This window comes from Panicum virgatum, chromosome 7K (genome assembly GCF_016808335.1).
Source record: "Panicum virgatum strain AP13 chromosome 7K, P.virgatum_v5, whole genome shotgun sequence".
Taxonomy (NCBI): Eukaryota; Viridiplantae; Streptophyta; class Magnoliopsida; order Poales; family Poaceae; genus Panicum; species Panicum virgatum.
Genome location: NC_053142.1, coordinates 18859787 through 18876360, shown reverse-complemented (window position 1 = coordinate 18876360; position 16574 = coordinate 18859787). Strand labels below are relative to the sequence as shown.

The window sequence follows — 16574 nt, the reverse complement described above, 5'->3', positions numbered from 1 at the left end:
ACAAATGGGCTATGTCGTCACTGCCACATCATTGCCACATCATCACCAAGTCAGTTGCCACGTCATCATCATGTTAGCTGCCACGTCATTGCCATTTTAGCTACCACATCATCACAACATCAGCTGCCATGTCATCGCCATGTCAGCTGCCACATCATTGCCATGTCAGCTGCCACATCATCGCCACGTTAATGGCCATGTCATTTATGAGTGACATGGCAATTCAATCCATGACGTTTATTTTCATCATAAATGATGGGCCTGGGTTGAGATGGGTGGGCTTGGACTATTTTATGACGGTTTTAAATCGTCACGGATTGAGTAATCTATGACAATTTTACTAAAAACGTCACGAGGTATAATCTATGACGCTCAATACATGACGAATTTTGAGATCGTCACAAATACTGTTTTATGACGTTTTTTTGGTGATCCATGACAAAATTGCAGCGTCATGGATCAACAGATTTCTTGTAGTAAGCAGATGGTAGACATGAATGACTGGTGTTTAGTCATGTTTGTAGTCAGTGGTAGAGGGATACGAGTGCCAACAAACAGAAAACTCCGCCTGGCATCCTGAAAGTGATCGGGTGCTCTAGCCTAAGAGGGGGAGGGGGTGAATTAGGCACTCTAAAAACTTAGACTTATGGCTCCAACTAGTTTGCACAAAACTTAAACTAAGACATACTATCTAGATGTGCAACTAGGTTGTTCTAGTGTGAAACCCCTATCCCAAAAGAGTTTAGCAACCTATAGACTTTTCTATCAAGAAACTATTCTATGAAAGTAAAGACACACAAATTGCTAGTATGAAATGCGGAAGCTTAAAGAGCGGGATAGGAGATAGCAAACTCTTGACGCGGGTGTTTATCCCGTGGTTCGGTTAGCCACAAAGTCACACCTACATCTACGTTGTTGTAGCACTCACTAAGAGTGTTGCTACTCGGTCACCAAGTCTCTTCCGTGAACACAATCACGGTCACCTTGGCCCCGGGTTCCACTAAGGAGCTTCTCCACAAAGGATGGGGGTCTCCACGTCCCCCGCACAAAGATGTCGTCGCCGCTCCACACCAAGTCGGAGGGTCGATGACGTTACCGGCGAGCTTCACGCTCCAAGGTGCCGGCGCACCAAGCTCTTGATTTGGTTCGCTAATGAACCACGGCACAAAGGCTCGAAGCCTTGCAATCTCACTTACTAAGAGCTAATCCTATACACCACACTCTCAAAGTGTGCTAAGGGCTAAGGATATGATCTTGATACTTTTGTATGGCTTGGAGATGTTTTTGGTTGTGTGTGGGATGTCCAACAACTCCAGCAATCTTCAAATGGCCGGGGTGAGGCGTATATATAGGCCACCAATTCTTGTAGCCGTTGCTCCAACGGTCAGCAGAAAATCTGCGTATCATCGGATGAACCGATGCCTCTGGCTAGGGTAGCGTCAATTCATCCGGTCACTCATAAACCGAAGTAGCCGTTGAACTTCTGACAGCTGACGCAGTGATCATCGGTTGAACCGATGCTTGCCCGTCGATTAAACCGGTCACTCACAGCCATCTTCTCTTCTGCTGACGTCAAAGCACCGACGCAATACTCCGATGCACCGTCGGTTGAACCGGTGCTGAAGAAACTTCTCTTGGGCACTTGACATCATCTCTGGTACACAGTACGGCCAATGCACCGATGCCCTTTCTTGGACCGTCGGTGCAACCGGTGCCCTAGGGTTTCCTACCCCATCTGATACGCCGCCGCTGCGAACACGAATGCGACCGATCCTCCCTTCGCCTCGTTTGCATCTGCCGCTGGTCCTTTGCCAGGTGATTCCCTAATAAAATTGTATTTTTGTTCCTTCGGCGAATTTAGAATCGATGAATCCATCTTGTGACCCTTAGTTTGGTGAACTAGATCTACTATTTGTTGCCTATACTCCGATGCACCATTGGTTCAACCGGTGCCTATAGGCTGACTTGGCTTCGATTCCCTCCTGCACCGAACATCATAGCGTTGGTTCTTCCGACAAGCGTCGGATGCACCGATGCTTAGGCATCGGTTCTTCCAGTGCTCCTGATCTGAAGAATGGTCATCTTAACAATCATATTAGTCCAAGTGTTGTGTTGTCATTCGATCACCAAAATCACTCGAAATGGCATAAATGGTGCCATGTTCGTTTCACATCCAGTGAATGAGAAATTGCGTGTATTTGTAAGGGGAGGGGACTAGACTCTTATCTGTGTGATAGTGTCTAACAGAAAGACGCTTTGCTTCCCTGTAAAACATATGTTTGAGCCGAATCAGTAACTGAGAAAGTTAGCTTCGACTGGTTAACTGAATTCCAAAGCGTTCTGGGATCACATAGTTAGCTTCGACTGGTTAATTGAATTCTAAAGCATTCTCGGATCACATACTGATGTTGTGTATTTATCAGCACTGATCTTGGAACAGGTGAATTGAAATATGAGATTGACAGAGCTGGTGCTAATTGCTTATTCAATTGTACGCTACGCCGCTCAATTGGATTTCAGTTTCTGATACTGAAATTCTCGATCTAAAGGTTGTTGCCTCAGTAACGACACAATTTTAGTGGATACGGAAGTGGAGTTGTTGACTTCTTGTTGGTCAGGATGTATCTTTTATCATGAAATATAACAAAAATTATTGGTAGGCATAGCCGCAAAGGTGCTCTGTAGTCTGTACTCATGTTCTTGGGTCACAGTTAATCAGTTGCAATCAGAGGAGTTTGAGATGTGAGATTATGATCTGAAAGGTTTGAATATAATGTTTCGCAGCAGGATCCACATGCACTGGAAATGTAAATTTCCCAGGGGCAAAAGATGCAGAGCATTTGTACATGTGAATGGGACAAATGGCCGAACAAAAAACTAGTACTCTCTTCAAATCCAAAATCCTCTTTAACCCTCTATGCTCTGTTCATATACTGTCCGGTTCTTGAATCAACTAGGATATCATCGCCTACGTTCACAAAAGAGGGCACCGTGACACACAGCTCCAGTTTCCAGGGTTGCAGGCTTTGTTCTTCCTACGAAATACAGTAACAATACGATTCTGGTTACTGGGATGCCATCCTTGTATGTAAATTGCTTGGTTTCCTTTGAACACGAACTGGGAGCCATCCTTGTATGTAAATTGCTTGGTTTCCTTTGAAAGGGATGGTTCTTGTGGCTGTAAGTTTTCATGAAGAAGTGACTACTAGTTGTTGCATGACTGAAGAGCTTTGAGGAAGAAACAATGAGCATAAAACATGGATTGGTGAAGCAAAAGAAATCTGCGGTAGGACAAAGATACAGCATGTATAATTCCAGAAATTACAGAAAATAAGAAAATGCAAGAGTTCTGTTAACTAAGCTAAAGCATGTAGCAGAAGTTTTTTTTTCTCCAAGGAAAAACAAAAGATGTACTACCAACACAGAGAACTGAGGGGAAAACAGAAGAACTGCTAAACTGTGGCAAGATTAGGAAGATGTGAATTATAGAGGCCAGATTACCGTACTTCCAGCTCGAAAGGTTTTCTCAACTGTATTGCCAGTGACATAATTGCGCATTTTTGTCCTGACAAAAGCAGCACCTTTTCCAGGCTTGACGTGGAGAAACTCTGTTGTTGGGTGGAGAGGAGGAAATTATATTTCTCATAACAATGATAGGCACTGCGTAGCAGCGGCTAAGGCTACAGCTTAGAATTGTAGATAGATTTGTGTTTACAAATTAAACACCCTTTCCATCTGAACGAATTCTAGTGCTAAGGAGACAAATCCGATTGTTTCCGACCGTTTTCAGCCCTAGTGTCTGGTGGTCTAAACCTCCGTGTGCTTTGTGCTTGAGTCGCTACCATTCTGCTTGTTAGCGAGCACCGGTCCCTATGCTCTTCAGTATTCTACTCTTACTTTCTTGGGTACTTGCATACCACCATGTCGCACCCATCGACAGGTACGAAAAGATATGGTACAGGGAGCATTGTTAGAGAAGATTTTGATATGGAAGATGGAATTGATTTAGAGGGCAAAATCTGCCTGTTCTTTGAATTAATTACTCCGTTTTGGTAAAAGCATACCCAACACTCCGTTGATGTGAAAGGGGCACGTGAAACAGTAGGAATCATTGAAACTCTTGATTTTAGGTTGGTTGAGGACGGGCCGTTGAAGAAGATTTTTTTAGCCATCCGTGGAGCTCAGCTGTTGTTTTTGGGTTTAAAAAAAAAGAGAACGTGGGCCCTTGCATACCCTTTTGCTGATAGCTGGCCGGCTGCTCATCCGTAAATTTTACAGAGCCATTGTCTCCGCTCTCCCCGGCTTCTCGGCAGTCCGCATCCATCCGCCGCCGCTCTCTCCTCCGCTCGCCCTCGCTCGGCGCATCCTCCTCCCCAAGCCCAGCGTGAGCCGCCGCCGCGCTCTCCTCCGCTCGCCCTCGCTCGGCGCATCCTCCTCCCCAAGCCCAGCGCGAGCCGCCGCCGCTCTCTCCTCCGCTCTCCCTCGCTCGGCGCATCCTCCTCCCCAAGCCCAGCGCGAGCCGCCGCCGCTCTCTCCTCCGCTCGCCCTGGCTCGGCACATCCTCCTCCCCAAGCCCAGCGCGAGCACCAGCTCCTCGGGGACAGCCGCATCCTCCGCGACGGATCCTGCAGCAACTTCATCTCCTCGTCCTCCGCGACCATACCAGCGAGCTTTCTCATCCTCCACGTCAGCAAGCTTCTCCTGTTCTTCTCCCTTCCTCTGACCTTGATGCTTCTCCTATCGATTCATCCTTTTGGTCGGTTTTTTTCTTGCAGACCTACGTTCTCTGGTCGCTGCGCGGATCCGGAAGATGTTTATGCGCCTGGACCTTTCTTGCAGCGGTTGCCGACAGCCCCATCTTCTTGACGGAGCTTGCCAGGTTCCAATCATTCTTCTGATGTCGATGGTTGCAACTTTGTTATCGGAGCATTATTTTTATTTTCCTTTCGTTTTGTTGTTTCGTTAGTGCACATTGACCGCAGGGTCTTTGGATGAAGCATGTGGCCAGCTACTGTGCTATTCATGCTCAAGAGCGCACTCCATTATCACATCTCATCCCTGCTTCCGAGTAGTTGGCCTAGACAGCAGAATCATGGCTGGTGTGATTGATTGCCCTTATCGCTGTGATGCAAACTTAACTCCAGCTAACTACATGAAACATACCCGGTCTTGCAATCTCAGGGAACTCATGTGTCCGATGGCTATGTGTAGACAGAAGCCGTTTTTCTAAAATACGCTGGCCTCTCATCTGATAGACCATCATGGGTTTTTTTAATAAGAATATACCTTATGAAGGTTACAAAGAAGATATCCCCTTGATCCGTTGTGGAACAAGCGTTGTTTTAGAGGGTCAAGAGGAATACTTTGTTTTCTTCGTTACAGAAATAGGCCTATACTTCATTTGGCTCGGTGATGCTGAGGCTAAACCTGATCTTCCAAGTTTCTTGCTCAAGGTGTACTTATATCAGGCTGGTCCGGATGGGCGACCACGGGAGGAACTTGGGCACTACTTAAGTCCACATCCAGCTAGGATTATGGACGTTATTCACCTCTGTGTGATCCCAAGTGTCTCCAATATCAATATTACACAACAAAGCTTCTACTTGCGGGTGTTGATAGAGGATAGAGCCTGAGGCCTGATGGATTATTGAACTCTAGTTGGTTGTGAGGATGTTTTGTGGTGCGTGTGCTAATGGACTATGATGGACTATTATGTTTGTGTACTTTGAACAACAATGTTGTGTAATTTATTGAAACCTACTAATCTACTATGTCTGTACGATTAGTACCTTTGTGTAAATTTCTTGCTAGTTAATTACGAAGCTTGGGCTTTTGTTTGTATATGACTTGGAAACTGCTGCAGCAGTTTACCAAAATAGAATCAGTCCAGACCCTATATTATTGACAGCAGAATCTTCCTCAACTGGTGGATTTTATGCCATCAAAAGAAAGAGGGCAGGTTTTGCATGCCACAGTTAATAATGCAACTGTTGTGCCTTTTGTCAGCGGTCAGGTATGATCTTCTGTACTTCTGGACTCCCCTTTCTTATCTATGTATCAGATACTTCTTTGAAGTTTTAACACAATTTTGGTATACAGTTAAACAACCTTGAGCTTGCGGTAAATCTTGCCAAGAGGGCTAATCTTCTTGGTGCTGAGAATTTGGTAGGCTCCATTACTGAGATGACTTATGTGGATGCTATTTTGTTGGCCATGCTTTCTTGGCTGTTTTGATGCTCATTTGCTCAAGAGGAAACTAATATGGATTAGCAAACTGTGCGACCCAAAATTTCTTGAGAAACCAGGAGGGGCAAGTCCCTATTGATTAGCAAACTAATATGGAAAAATGGAAACAGAGCTATGTACATCATTAAAAGAAAAGAAAAAGAAAAGAAACAGAGAAAAAAGAAAAAGAAAAGAAATAGAGTTATGTACAGCAATGCAAAAAGGAGCAACTAGATGTAATCTATTTGAATGGCATATCTTGTCAAAATGTTTGCTTCATCAATTCATTTCATATCTTTCAGTCCCAAATGTGTTTATATTGGGAAGACCACATACTTGACCATGGCACCAGCTGGTTTCCACCTATAGCTTGTTGTTTTAGGGGATTTTCTATCACTGTCATTGCCCCACAGGTGCTTATGTTGCTTGTACTTCAGTGATTTCCAAGAGCTATATGCATGTACAGAATTCTTTTTGCCAAAGCTTCACTGATGTGTCCAGAGATTTAAATTGCACACATAACTGACTTTTGTACTGCTTCATTCGTTTCTACTATGTGTATTAGGATTTGAAAGTCTTTTGCGATGTACTTGACTACCAATCTCTTACAATGTATCATCAATCGCTACAAAACTAATGGTGTATTAGAAGATATCTGAATGAAATATGAATGCATTCATACAACTTTGATATACTAAGCATGCATATCATTTAACTAGTTCATATTTTATGAAGGTTGACCTTTTAAAATCCAAATTTGCCTTTGTAAACCAAAGGTGCATCTGGGGAAAAATAGCTTCAAAATAACATGTAGACATTCATGCGCTTGTCAAAGAAACTACTTTTCATACATATTCCATTTCTCAGTTCTCAGACTTATTGAGCCATTATCCTTGCATTCATGCAAGTATTGATGCTTTGCAATGTTTATAGAAGTTGTAGACTGTGTAGTTGAAGTTACCTATATGTGTCAAGGTTGTATGGTTTTCATGAAATTCTTGATTGTATTGCAGGTTGTCCAAAGATTTCAGGAATTGTTTGCACAGACAAAATACAAGGAAGTAGCAGAGCTGGCTGCGGAATCTCCCCAGGGCCTGCTGAGGACGCCTGAGACCGTAGCGAAATTTCAGGTGAGTTTCTGGTTCTTTTGTGTACGATGAAGCTATTGAGGTTTGTGCACCTCCTTTCAACAGGTGTCACCTTTGGACATTTTCATAAGTCATAGTTAATTTGGTGAAATAACTACTGTGCTAGGATCTTGATAAATTCATGGGATATTTTTGACTAAAATTGTTAAGTTTTCTGTGTATTGCGGAAGAGAAACCTTTAGTGCTTACTGGTCATTTCTCAGACTTTTTAGACACTGTAGAAAAGTACTATAGTTAATTTCTCATATGCCTCCTGCTATCAGGATTAATTTAAACGCATATAGTTAATCACCTTGGAGTCTAGGTTCCTTCGTTTGACTGAATTTTTGTTATGTTTGTTAAAATTGTAGAGGGTTCTTGGGCAAGCAGGGCAAATGCCCCTGCTCTTGCAGTACTTCGGCACACTGCTAAGTGCTAACTCTGGGAAGCTCAATGCCTACGAGTCCCTTGAGCTATCTCCACTCGTCGTCAATCAGAACAAAAATAATCTTCTGAAAAATTGGTTGGCAGAAGACAAGTTGGAGTGCAGTGAACTGGATTATTGATTGCATGAATCTTACTGTACTTTGCCAAATTACATGGAACTTTTCTAGTTTTTTCACTAATCATGTCTTGTGCCCTTTGATGTAGACTGTGGATAATGATCTTACACAAAAAATATACATAAAGGCTAGGGCAACCCCTAAAGTTGTTGCTGATTTTGCTGAAAGTAGTGAGTTTGACAAGATACTTATGTACTCGATAACACCGGATTGCAATAGGATGATGCAATTAACACAGGTTCAATTTTGTTGGGAAATTCTGAGGAACACGCGCAAGTGGGAGGACGATTGCAGAGCAAGTGTCACGTTCCTGCTGCAGGTGAAGAAGCTAATTCGGGAGATGCTGCTGGTGCAGCTGCTGCTGCTAGCCAAGGTGACTTTATGCGTGATGATGCCAGACCATCCGAAGTGCAGATGAGATACCTAGGCCCATTGGGAGGGATGTAGCAAAGAAAAGGCGCAGCCAAGGCGGCTCAGCATCATCGACCTTTGCCTGCCTGGAGTTGTTTGAGAAGATGGCCAAGAACAGAGAAATCAAGCATCAACATTCATCACTGTGCAGGAGAGACAGCTTGAGTTACAGGAAAAGCATTACAATTTCGCGAGGGATCAGTGGGAAGCATCTATTATGATGAAGGATGATCTCAACACTTGCTCAGAGGTCGCACGTGAGTACTTCATCAACCTACAGAGGGAGATACTGGAGAAAAGATTCAACCGTGGAGGTCGCAGCAGCAGCAATTAACCGAAACCTCTACTTCGGCTTGTATTTTTCGCATTTGCTTAGGATAGTTGTTTATTATTGAACAATGTAAAATGCTGTGAGATACTTGTTGTGAGAGACTTGTGACAATATTAGGCAGCAACTTCCGATCTGATTATGGTTAGTTTTCTAGCTCCAGCCACTATACTGATGAGTTTATCAGTACGTACATACAGCTGTGAATTGTGGCACTGTTTTTTCACTGCAATAAGGTTGCCGAGTTTATCCTAATAATTTGTATCTCTTTCGGAGTGAGGCCGATCGCTGACTGATGTGTTCACGACAGTTGCACCTTTTGTAATCAAGCATCAGCATACTTATCTGCTATAATTTGATCGATATTGATATAGGGCGGCACAAGATGATCCAACTACCTGGAGATGCAGTAACCTAGAGAAGTAGCACATGATCAAACTACCTTGTCAAGCACTGATAAAAGGAGGAGACGTGATCCAACAAGCACAACCTATGTCAGTAACATCTACACACATGCCCCCTGGACACTCCAATTGAACAGAACCTAGCTTTGCTGGGACGCACACACGCATACAACATACAAAGCACAAGCTATCAGGAGATGCGAAGCACACATTCAGTTGCCAAAATTTTTGCAGCCAAGCAGCACTCACTGTAAATTTTTTTTGTTGTCAAGCACCCCTCACTTGAATACACAGCCAAGCTTTCAGGAGATGCCAAGCACACATTCAGTTGCCAAAATTTTTGCAGCCAAGCAGCACTCGCTGGAAAATTTTTTTTGCAGCCAAGCACCAGTCATTGGAATTTTTTTTTGCAGCCAAGCAGCACTCATTTGAATACACAGCCAAGCTTTCAGGAGATAACAAGCACACATTCAGTTGCAAAATTTCATGTATTTGAAGAAATTTCTTCCTCAATGAAATAAACATGCAGATTATGATTTAACCAAATAAAAGGGATGTCACCACACACACACACACACACACACACACACAGGTGCACCTTTATTCTGTGCAATCAAATAAGAAACTGACTTGTATATACACAGACTCATGTCTATTCAGTGCAATCACACATGCACCTCTACATATATATACACACCATTACAGACATGAAGCTCCCTAAGAGTCAACCTCAGCTCATCTGCCTCGGTTTTCTGCTTTTCGAGTGCTTTCAGAACTGAATCCCTCTCATCTTGCAGGGAGGAAGACTTCCCCTCAAGATCACTGCAGAGAGTACGCAGATCAGCCATGGAACCGTGGAGCTTCTTCAATTCATCCCTCAACTCTCCAACCCCAGCATCTTTAGCATGGATCGTGTACAAAGAATCATCCTTCTCGGCCTAGATCCGGCCAACCTTCCCCTTGAGAACCTACAATTCAGACTCCAACCTTTTCTTCTCAATATCATGCACCGCTGCAGCAGCCATGTAGGGCTAGAAACAGAGCTGCTCATGTTCTGCTCATGTTTTGGCTGCTTTGGATTACGAGTGTGTCCAAGGGGAGGCACTTATCACAAGCTCTATCCCGAATGATGTTCTTGTAATTATGTCTGATGATTTGTCAGTTAAGTAATGAAGTCACCAAATTAATCTATCTATCTATAAAAGACCCGGAGGTCATCGTCACCATAAACTAATCGACCCCTCGCTCCGGCCCAAGCCTACCGGCGATGGGCCTCCGCTTCGTGGAGGAACCTGGCCTTCCATTGGCCAACTGAATTAAAAAAAAGTAAATAATAACAGTAAATATTCTACAGACTTATTTTCCAAAAAACAAAGGATCCACTCAATTATCAATGTAGATAAATGTTACAGATATATAGCATTAGAAAGAACACGAAACAGAATCAAGACTAGCAAAGAAACGAGTGGTATGCCCTAAAGGTTATTTTTACATCCATGACAATCGTAAATCACACATACTCTATCACAAAAAATAGGCTAGACAGGGAAAAAATATTAGATACTTAAGGACAACTTGTTCCAATAATTAGGCCAACCCCATGTTAATCTGCTCAGGAGTTGAATGTATTTGGAATAGTAGTCATAGTGTACACATCTAATTATTGAAGTCAAAATAAGTTAAAAAAAACAAAAGGAGTCAACATGCAAGGAAATGAGCACACTGATTTGATTCAAAGACTCTGAGCAAGCTAACCATTGACCAAGCAATCCTTCTATGAGCAAGAAACATGTCCTCAACATCGGTACTTTCCCTCCGCCTGCCAAGAATTACATGTTAGTTTAGTTTCATTTGAGTTATAAATCATATTACAGAACTATAAAAAAACAATGACAAACTTGCAGAACAAATGGCCAAACTCATGGAAGTTTCACTTGCAGAAATTTGCTGACAATGTGTTCACATCTAAAAATGATGAAACATGTGATTTTTGGTCTCCAAACAGCATATCAAATATTTCATAAATTGAACAGATACTTACATACTACTGAATATTACCTGTAAGACCGTACTTCTGTAGTACCTCTGTCCTCTTCAACGATTTTGCGAAGTAGCTTGTTGTAACGAACTATTATGATATGTGCCATTTAACTTTACAATACTATACTAGGTCCATAATCCGTCTTCCATTACTCGTAGAATTAACATTTATAGATCATGTCAGTGAAACATCATATGTCATAAGCTAATAAGCGGCTGACTTATCTTTTTCTCCTTACCAGATGTGTGAGTAAAATTTCATTGAGTCCATGTGCAGCATGGAGAAAATGACTTGTTTCACGTTGCTAAACTATTTGCTCACATTTATTAACATGTGGAGTATCCCATCTGTAGCTTCTTGAAAGCAAGATAGCCGAGGCCAAGCAGAAAAAAGATACCCTTAAAGCCCGTGCTCAATCAGCCAAGTAGCTTCTTGTCTTCCACTAAATTATTTCTTCGGCAACAAAGAGATGCATAATAAACAAACAAATAGCTAAGCACACAGATGCACAGAACATTATTGGTCAATTGTATCAATTCATAGGATAATCAAACATGAATCCAAGGAGGACGGGGGGCAAGGAAGGGGGTGGTGGACCTGGGGCAGCGCGACCCGGCGACGTCCAAGCATCACGATGGTTACCCAGAATAACATATCTGTATCACAAGGTGTCAAAAATTCAGCTCACCCACACTCTTAGCAAAAAAAATCTGTCTACTATCTACTGACTGACACGTCTCTAATATCTCTGTTTAAACTGTGACGGTCCAGGACTGAGTCTAATTGTTTGCTTTCAAGGAAACGGTGCCCAATAAATTAAAAGTTCTAAAAAAAATCGTGTCTGGCCTTTTCAATTTCATGCTTAACGATGCTAACTATATTCCTGCCCTCAAGGAAATACTAATTATTGGATAAAACTATTAACTAATCATAGCTATATTTCTCCCCTCCCCTCACCGCGAGCGCGCTGCCCCTCCCCTCACCTCATCTAAAATACCCCCGTTGCTAAAAATCGATTCTGTAGTAGTGCAGTAAATCACCCACTTCTACCGGTCTAAGCATGGCTAAGCAAATATTCGATCCTAGACCTACATAGGATTCAAGGTATATAAAAGTGGACAAGGGAGGTATATATGCATCAACAGGTTTCAAACAACTCCTACAACTTAATGCATCAAACGTAAAAGACTCAAGTTAACATTTATAAATCATGGGAGTCTTATGATGCTCTGGGGGTTACCTTTCAGAAAGGTTGAGGGATGGTGATCGGGAAACTCAGGAAGCTCGGTGGTCTGTCCTACGTCTTCTGGAATCTCCTGCGGCTGCACCTCTAGTGGGACTTCCTCCTTGATGGGCTCAAACTTGAGAAGCATCACCCCTCTAGGGATCCTGTATGCATGCATATATGAATGAACATCGAGAATGCACATAGAAGGAAATGCAAGCATGATGTGATGAAGTGCATATGTCCATACATGTTTATTCACTAGCTATTTTAATATGACAACAATATCGATTCTATTTTACCGAGTAGGTGCATATCTCCTCTCTAGCAAAGTAAACATGCACTTACCACGTTTTAACAAAATAAGGTACAGTTGTTCATCATCAGTAAGAGGCCTAAAACCTGCAGCTAGCAACTTTTTTGAATTAGACTAAGCATCTACTAATAAGTACCAAGTTCATACTTATGCAAACCAAACATTGGAGAGCTATATGCACATACAACATAAAGCAATTATTAGCTTGCTGCATACAACAAATCAAAACTGAGCATAGCCAACCAACCCAACAGTTTATATTCATCACAAAAGTGCTAAAAAGCATCATGGTTAACCCTCATTAAATTCCTTAAGCATTTATTCATTTAGTGCATATAATAGGGTAGAACTAGAACTGATACTTCGAGTACCTAGAAAAATCTGATAAAATTACAGAAGCTCACACATGCTTCCAGAAGCCTACTGTAAAAATTTCATAGCATTTGGACAAGTATAGCAGCCTACACAAAAACGACAAGCTAGCAGGCTGAAATCAACTTAAAATACTTTACACAGTGAAAAGTGTCAAACAACAGATCTCATAATTTTCCTACTTTCATCTTAGCATAAGATTACTATCGAAAATTATTCATGCATAGATCTTACATATCTTTGCCATAATTAAATTCACAAGAAACTAGCATTTAATCAAATTAAATAACAAAGCTATTTCCAAACATGCTTACTGTAGGTTACATATTTTTCTTAGCTACAGCATATAAAAACAAGACTAACAACTGGAATCACATTTTTAGCATTTACCAATCTTTAGTTATGCCTTTTCCTACTAGCATTTAACAAAATAAATAGAACAGAATATAAAACTACAACAAAGGTCACATTTTATATTTTAGCAGATAATACACATCACAAGAAAACTAACAAAATTTGTTTCATCACCATTGGACATTCCTAGCTCAAGTTATGAATTTTACAAACTTATCAAGCAATTCTGAAAAAGAATAAAAGAAAACATTCAAATCCTAAATGCTAAGTACACCCGATCCAGTGCACCCCGGCACGCGGGCCCCGAGTCAAACCCCATCCTCACCTGTCATCCTCACGAAGCAGGGGACGGCGCTGACCGGCGGGATCTCGCTGACGGCGAGGTCTCCGGCGGCGCGAGTACCCCCATCCGACTCCTCTCCTTCCGCATCAGCTGGGCTACTTAGTTCGGGTCAAAACATCGATGAGCCAGCGCAGCGACGCGCATGGTGGGAAGCGGCTGCTCGATGGTGAACTCACCGTTCCTGGCCACGGCGACCTCCACTGACTGCTGTTACGGCTTTGGGGTGCTAGGGCGAAACTAGGGTTAGGGTTTGCGGCCTAGGGTTCTATGGCGGCGAAGCTTCGACTGCGTGCATGGCCGCTCAGTGACGAGCACAACGGCGGTGAGCCGGAACCCTAATCAACTAAACCGTCATCAATTTCTCCTTCTATAGATCCTAGGGAACTCTAAATGCTAGAGAGGAGGGCGAGAAACGGTCGGAGCAGGCCTTGCCCTCGGCGGTGCGAGCTCGGCAAAGCTCCAGTAAGGTCGGCGGCGGCGAAAACTGCCCTAAGGTCCTCACCTGTGCTCCGTTGGCGCTACGTTCTGGCTCAGAAGATGGAGCAGGAGCTAGTGAAATGATGCGCGTGCGTGGAGGAGCAATGGCACGGAAGCAAGGCGCGCGACGCCGGTGAGACCGCAGCGGCGCTGCTGCTGCTGCTTTTCTTCGCGGCAAGAGCGAGAGGGAGAAGACAGAGGGCGAGAGGGAGAGAGTGAGGGAGTAGAGCGCGAGCTGGCGCCTTGACGCTCCTCCTTGCCATGGCCGTGGGCCCAGTGCCGGCGTACGGCAGCCTGGTGGCCCGCGCGGCCTGGCCACTGTCGGCCTCTGGTCGTCCGATTTCAAATCGGCAATGGCGATTCAGTTGGCCATCAACTGACTAAAACCTGCCTCTTTCCCTCTCTCTATCTCCTAAACTGTGTGATGGTTTTCCAAACCAATTGTCCCAATGTGAACAGCTACATGTAGGGATCATCTTTGGTTAAAGGATCATGGCCTAAATCGAGCTGGTTTGTAAAGTACAAGGCTCCAAAGTAGGGTACCTTGAAACTGCAAACACAGATTGGACTTAGCCAACTTTCAGCAACCTAAAACAGCCCTAAAAGCTGACTTGTGGGCCCTTTTTGACCATGTTAGGCACTGACCTAGACTTTGGCCCTTAAACAAAGTTTGTTCCCTATAAAATTCTCTACACTTTTTCTTTAGGGGCCACTGACATGCAAAGCCTCTAGCTAGTTGGTACTGTTAGGTCAAACAAAACAGCTCCTATGGTCATTATAAGTAAGCCATTGGTTAGAAGCTTAATTAGGCAATGCCATGAGCATGAACATTGCTTGTGTCTAAGTTGGTTTTATGACCAAATAACCACAACCACTTGCATTTCCAAGAATAATCATTAAGCACATACACATAATTAAGAACTTTTCATGGAAAACAAGCAAAACAAATGAAGTATCATTTCACGCTTATGAATGCAAATGAATGGATGATGCTTATGCTCATGCAATGCAAGTGCAAAATTCAAGCTCAACACTGGGGTGTTACACCTCATGCGCTGCCGCCCTTGGCACCTCCCATCGCCGCGCATCGTCGCGCTTCTGTCCCGCCGTCTTCCTGTGGAGAACGAAAGGATCCTAGCTCGTGGGTCATGGGGCTACCCTCCATTTATCAGAGGAAGAGCCCTGGCCATGTGGGGGGCAACGGCCTGTTGTAGAGCTGGAGCTTAGAGGGGAAGAGAACGGGAATGAGCCGAGGCTCCATTCCCCTGCTTCGCCCCTCGTCATTGCTGCTACTGTGGAGGCGTTCCCGACCGATGGGCTAGGAAAGGCCCGACCGAGACCCCGTCGTGCCTGGCTGGTCAGGGCAGGGACTAGCTCGACCTTCACTATGCCTGTCTGTGTGCCACAGTGGCATGGTGAAAGGTCCTAGTTGGCTAGAGGGAGGGTGAATTGCCTAATTTAAAATTCTACAAAGCACTAGCACAAATGGATTAGTACAACAGATGGCGCAATGCAATTTTGTCTAGCCTAGTGTTTGTGTTGCAAGCCACCTATCCAACAATTCTAGTCAATTATGATCTATATATCACACAGGCTATCACTGCTCTCTAAGTTAGTGAGCTCTCAAAGACTAACTAAAGAGCCTCACTAACCAAACTAGTTTTCAAGAAAGTAAGCTAGCTCTCAAAACTAGTTACACTAAAGAGCTAGCACAACTAGGAAATGTAAATACAAGGGATAAGAACTTTATACCGAACGTGGCAAGCGATATAAATCAATCACAATATGAAATCCGATGAACCAAGAGAGACAACAATGACAAGTTGATTTTCTCCCGAGGTTCGCTTGCTTGCTGGCAAGGTACGTCCCCATTGTGTCGACCAACAACACTTGGTGGTTTGGTGGCTATTTGAGTATTCCCACAAACCCCGTCCACATAATGGACACCACCCGAAGCCGACCACAAGTGAAGGTAACTTAATGACACGAGCAGTTTACTAGAGCTAACTTTCGTGAATCTCCCGTGGGGAAGGCACAAGAACCCCTCGCAAATCACTAGGAGGTGGCCAAGAACAATCACCAACTCCTGCCATGCCTCCTCTGCTACTCCAAGCCGTCTAGGTGGTGGCAACCACCAAGAGTAATAAGAAATCCTGCAGCAACAACACTCCCCAAGTGCCACTAGATGTTATCACTCAAGCAAATGCACTTAGATCACCCTCAATCTCACTTGGATGCACAATCAATCAAAGAGATGAGAAGGAGAGAGTTACTTTAGCTCAGAAGTATGTTCACAAGTTCAAAATGCCAAGAGAGCTCTCCCAAAGCCGGCCAACCCATATTTATAAGCCCCCACTCAAAGTCCCAACCGTTAGGTACAAAGGAGGC

General features: G+C 43.6%; 2 long non-coding RNA genes across 2 annotated transcripts; one reads left to right on the top strand and one right to left on the bottom strand.

The window, feature by feature from the left end:
* The first annotated feature begins 6028 nt into the window (after positions 1 to 6028).
* On the top strand, positions 6029 to 7356 carry LOC120642934. The gene is made up of 2 exons (XR_005662800.1): positions 6029 to 6165; positions 7239 to 7356. It is a non-coding gene; the product is annotated as an uncharacterized LOC120642934 (long non-coding RNA).
* A 2320-nt stretch (positions 7357 to 9676) lies between these two features.
* On the bottom strand, positions 9677 to 12003 carry LOC120640431. Its single transcript, XR_005661786.1, has 2 exons — positions 11697 to 12003; positions 9677 to 10877 (listed from the first exon to the last, which is right to left on the bottom strand). It is a non-coding gene; the product is annotated as an uncharacterized LOC120640431 (long non-coding RNA).
* Positions 12004 to 16574: the final 4571 nt, after the last annotated feature.